This window comes from Zonotrichia leucophrys, chromosome 2, assembly GCF_028769735.1.
Source record: "Zonotrichia leucophrys gambelii isolate GWCS_2022_RI chromosome 2, RI_Zleu_2.0, whole genome shotgun sequence".
NCBI lineage: Eukaryota > Metazoa > Chordata > Aves > Passeriformes > Passerellidae > Zonotrichia > Zonotrichia leucophrys.
The window spans coordinates 89,432,136-89,437,808 of NC_088171.1; the positions used below are offsets into that span (position 1 = coordinate 89,432,136).

The window sequence follows — 5,673 nt, forward strand, 5'->3', positions numbered from 1 at the left end:
ATTGCATGAACTAAAGATTAAATAGCTATTAATACAGTAATTACTGAGACAGGAATCTAATGGTGTGGTTGTGAAAAGTGTCACGGAGTACCTTAGAGTGAGAAGTGTCTATAATCACTCTTAGATGACTGAAGTACATGCTGCTAATATTAGATGTGGTTTTGTCTCTTAGACCCAGGCCTTCTCTTGCTTACAGCTCTGTCCCATCCCTTCTGCTGGCAAAAGTATTCAAGTAGCAATACTGTGAGCTGACTCTGTAGCAACCTGAGGGAAAAGTAACCTGAGAGGAAAACAGATGAGATCAGACCCTGATTCACATTGCAGCTGTGTGAACACCTGGGCAAGGCAGATCGTATGTAAGCATGGCTGAGGACTAGGAAGGTGTGCAGGACTTCCCACTTGGCAGCAGGCCACCTTTAATTTCTGGATCTGGGACTGAAGTGACTGCTCTAAGTGAGATCAGAAAATTTTTTGTTATTCTAATTGATAATACAGATATAAAAGTGGCTCTGAAAACTGCAAAAATGGTGATTCTCTCTTTCAGGATAAAATGTAGCTGCAATAAATATTTATCACTGGGTGATGTGCCTATTTTGTCTGTTTTTGTCTTCTTGGCAGAATCAAGATCTAAAATAAAAAATCATTCTAAGAAATTTGTAACATATCCATCATATATAGAAATCAAATGTGACATTCTTTCACTGCTATTTATTTCATGTTGAAATTTAAAGCTCCCTGTGGACTATGTTGTGAGAGAAATACTGGTTAATGAAGCATTTCATAAATATTTGGTGTATATGTTGAACAGATTCTGTAAGAATTCAGAGGTCTAGTACAGGGTAAGAATGAGGAGCTATGGAGTACTAGGACTAGCAGAGATCAGTATACAATTAAAGAGCTCAGTTCCAGAGAATGAAGTTAGGAGCAGTTTACCCTCAGTGGTTGATCCATGTTATGCTTTTGTTATATGATGTGTTACTGTTTGCTTAATTAAAAATCCCTGTTGATTTCATTGAGAATCTAGCCAAAAGAAATAGTGCAATACCCGTCCTTTTGGACTCTGTACATACAATTTTGGGCATGATTAAAGTGAGAGGAGCCAAAACATAAGTTTAGTGGGATCATTTTCCAAATCAGGAAAAATGATGGTATTTGACAACATGATATTGATGGCATTTGCAGAGCATTTATTCAGGTATTTGTTGCCTGTAGCTTAAATGACTTCACTATGTAATAGGTGTACTTTACAAAAGAAGTAGTATTATACTGTTTTAGTATAATAAAAATGCTATTTGTGCAATAAGGCATGAACTCTGATCTCATTACACAGGTTGTGTATGCAAGTGGTTGAAATTTTGTTTACAGGCTAGTTTGTGCCCCTAATTAAGACCTTCTTTATAAGCCAGAATTCTTCATCAGGCTGACCACTTCCTGAGTCTTTAACGTGTATTTCCAGGCTTGCAAGGGCAAGTGTCAGGTTTGATTAGAGTTCTGCAGGAAAATAGAAAGTGAAATAGCTTATTTTTTTCTTAGAAATACTCAAAATTACATTAACTGATGTATAGATATGCTGAAGAGGTGCTTAGAGATCCATTTAAACTGAAATTAGGACCCTGCTGTGGCTCAGCCTGTTCACTGACTGCACTGCAGAGTATGCCAGTCTCAGTATTATCACATGGATATATAGGTGCCATTTTGATAACAAAGTATGAAGATTAACTTAAATGTGGCTAATTTTTGTGACATCATACCAGTTACAGCCTGTACCTGAAAGATTGAATGATGGCATGAGCTTAGAAACTTCCTAAGAACAGGAAATTAAATAAAATGATGAGTTTTTTCCTGTTTGCCCTTTCATCCCATTTCTACGCCATGAAAACTTCTGCACTCACTTCTGCTGCTTAAGCCTCTGGGTTATTGTGCCTTGAGTGCATGGTCAGATGTCACCAGTGGTGATGCCTATCAGTGGTGTTGGACCATTAGTGGAATGAGTTGTTTAGAAGGTATGGCTTCCTGAAATTCTTGAACATTTCCTCAGTTTGTCCTTTCATTAGGTTGGGCATATTCTCATTGATAGCTTCAGACCTTTTTGTTATTTATGTATTTTGTTTGTTGGCAGAGGTGTGCTACTTGTAAAGATCTGCCTGAAGATCAGTGCTAAGTCACAGCGCAGATTGTAGTCAATTTTTCAGCAGCTGTTTCTCAGTTTCCTTGTGGTGCTTTCCAGTTGCAGGTCCACTTGCCAGTAACAGACATGATGCCATTTTGGTTTTGTGATCCCTTTCCATGAGGAGACTGTCGCAGCTCGCAAGGAGGCTGTGATCTCACAGGCCTGCTCTTGGGATTTTTAGCCCAGCTGAAGATTAAACCAGGACTACTGCCTCTCCACATATTTTTGTGAATTTCCAGCCTTTACTTGTGAGTGTAATTTTTAATTCCATCTGCAACTCTGAATATCCCTTCTTTTTTCTTTGTGTGTTCCCTTTTACTGACTTGATTCTCCTTGAGTTGCCAATACCTGATATTCTTGTTGTCTTATTTCAGAGCTAGCGTGTACTTTGTTCCTTCATGCTACCCTTATTTTTTTACTTTTTTTTCCTCTGGGGCATCAAATCTCCTTTTCTGTTCTATTTCATAGTCACAAGTTACTATAGTCCTTCAAGTTCTCTTTGTCGTTTTCTTCTATTGGCAGTCATCCACAGCAAGCAATGTTTTTCACTTTTGTTCTGGTTTACAACTGAAGGTTTCATGGAGATGTTCCTTTCTTCCCCTTTGCTCCAAAAGACATATTGTCTCTAACATCATCTGTTGACTTCTGAGCCCTTATGAGCTGATTTTGTGTGTGTTTTCCAGGTGTCCCACTGAATGATAATAAAGATCCCACTCTTTCATTACCTGGTATCCTTATCCTGCTACACTTCAGGGAGGTAGGCTTCATAAAGTCTAATTGCCTTTACCTAACCATTCCTTCTTGGAGTTGGAGTTGTGACCAGAAGATGTGGTCACTCATCTGCACTCATTTTGCACTATTTTTTTTTTATTGAACTACTTGGATATTTTGAATTGACAAATTACTTGTTGTTTTCAAGGATGATGTAATCATGATCCTGTGTGTTACTACTTGTGCCTTGAAACTTTTAGTGTACATTTAGGAAGAACTAGTTGAGATTTTTCAAATGGTAAGGCTTTTTGATGGGGAAAAATGTTGGAGGATCTTTCTCAAATCTGTTTATTGATGAATCTTTCTGAAATCTAATTATTTGGATGGATGAAGTCTCTGACCAAACGGACAAAAAAGAAAAGATACATCTACAGACAGAGATGGCATTCACTTAGGAGCTTTAAAGAAACTTGGAGATGAAACAGATAAAACATGTTGTGAATTTACATGCAAGTAAATTCACTATTAGGTAAGCTAGAGAAAACTTTTTCGAAGAATATACATATTAGATGGACAAGTAGAAAACATATATTGGGGTAAGGCTTAATCTTCTGTTAAAGAAAACCCCAACAAAACAATAAAATCAGGTCTGACAGTTTTTTCTGGATTAAGTAAATGTATTTCCAAAAGCAGTTTATCGTGATTTCTTGCAAAAATCTTCTATGAACTAAGAGACCATGAGATAACAGAGAAGGTTTTCAGATGGACTAGCAGTGGATTATAAACTACGGTAAACCATCATTTGTCACAATGAATAGAATTTGCCAACACAGTCGACTATTCTGTGCTGCAGTATGTTCTTTAGCATATTCCTAAATGATCAGAAGAAGAAAGAATACTGAGGCAACAGTTTGCTCGTGGTACCATCTACTCATGATAAAGAGCTGCAAAGCAATCCAAGAATGCTATGATAAAACAGCTGATTAAATTCAATGTAGATTAATAGATAATTATGCCCTTGGGAGTGGGGGAAGGGGCATGGCAAGGGAAGAATGGTCCTAATTTGATGTATTCTTGTATGGGTTGTGAGTTGACTATTACAGCCCTAAATCTCATTCTGAGTGGTAATAGATATCCTTATGGAAACAGGAGAGCAGCGCTGAGTGGCAGTCAAAAATCAGATAGAATATTATGAATTATTGTGAAAGGAACAGAGAACAAATCTGAACCTCATTATGCCACTTTGCAAATTCATCATGTAAAATCATTGTGAATATAGTATGGAATGCTAGTTTCTCAAATTAAAAAGAATATTACCAAATGAGAAAAAGCAGTTGAAAAGAAAGGAAAAAGAGATTGGGATGATGTAAGAATGAAGTATCTGAGTTTTCATTTTAGAACTGAAAAGAGAAGAAAATAAATATGAACTTGTTTGCCTCTGATGTGACTGAAGAGGCATTTTCTCTTTCTTCTCTCTTCTCTCTTTCTTCTCTCTTTCTTCTCTCTTTCTTTTCTTCTCTTTCTTTCCTCTTCTTTCTTCTCTCTTTCTTTCTTCTTCTTCTCTCTTTCTCTTCCCTTCCCCCCTCCTCCTTCCTGTTTTTCCTTTTCATTTTTATCCCCCCCCCCCCCCACCGTTTTGTGATTAATTAATAGGCAAAATGTGAAATCAGAATATCAAAAAACATTCTACTGTGTCGCTCAGGACTATACTTGACAAAAGTGACTTTTTCCTATGAAGGAAGCAGGTTTAGGCATAGATATGTGGAGTGCAGATATTGTCCTCTGATCCTGCCATTCATGATGGAGGATCCAAAATACTGCAAGGATAAAAGAATGTTGGTGTCTGGAAGACAAAAAAAGTGCACACATGCTGAGAAGAGATAAGAATTGGGGTAGAATTGTATCAAGAGCTTTTTTGCAAGCTTTTTGCGAGAGCAAGTTGCAAGAGCTTACAAGACCTCAAAACTCACGTGAATATGCCAACAGCACTGAGAGATTAAAATAATTCCTGATAAAGAAAATGGATAATAATATGATAGTAATCTGATATCAAATGGGATTTTTTTTTTTTTTTATTTTTAGATGAATTGAGCCTTGTGACATAAGCCACAATGAGGCCAAGGACAAGCATTGAAACAGAAGACAGATGTAGCAAAGGAAGATGGATACACTTCAGGACACAGGATTCTGAACATAATATTCTAAGGGAATGTGGTAAAAACAACCCTATATGAAGAAAAGCAATTTGAATATGCAATAACTGTGTGAAAAAATGTAAATGGCTTAGCTTGAAAAGATGTTAGTATAAGTAAAATAATGGCATACCCTTTTCAACAGGAGGGTTGAAAGAATAAGAATATATATAGCTGGAAGAATAAGAACATTTGAAGACACATGAGGAAATATCTCCATCCTGGAAAGAGAAAGGAAGTTTTAACATGCACAAAATTTAAATTCCTTCAATTTTGTCATGATATGTATCCTACAGCAGAGTGTGATAACTCTCTTGTTCTACAGGGTCTAGGGGAAATAATCCATAGTGTGGGTGCAGTTACTGTTCTCTGTAAGGGTGGAAAAAACCCTCACATGAAAAAATGGTTTTTGGATTCATATATCCTTAAGAACTATTTATGTAAAGAAAATTATTTTCAGTACTGCAGTTAGAGCTATCTGGTAGGCAATGCTTGAGACCAGTTTTTTTGTTGTTTGTTTGTGTTTTGTTTTTTAAATTTTTCTCGATGCAGTGATAGATGTCTGGTAAGCGTTCTGGGAGAAAGAGGTGCTGTACAAAC

The 5,673-nt window shown here is 36.8% G+C and overlaps 1 long non-coding RNA gene across 1 annotated transcript; it reads left to right on the forward strand.

Moving 5' to 3' along the window:
• Positions 1–400: 400 nt before the first annotated feature.
• LOC135443236 (uncharacterized) lies at positions 401–5,403 on the forward strand. Its single transcript, XR_010438902.1, has 4 exons — positions 401–453; positions 2,228–2,418; positions 2,854–2,927; positions 4,964–5,403. It is a non-coding gene; the product is annotated as an uncharacterized LOC135443236 (long non-coding RNA).
• Positions 5,404–5,673: the final 270 nt, after the last annotated feature.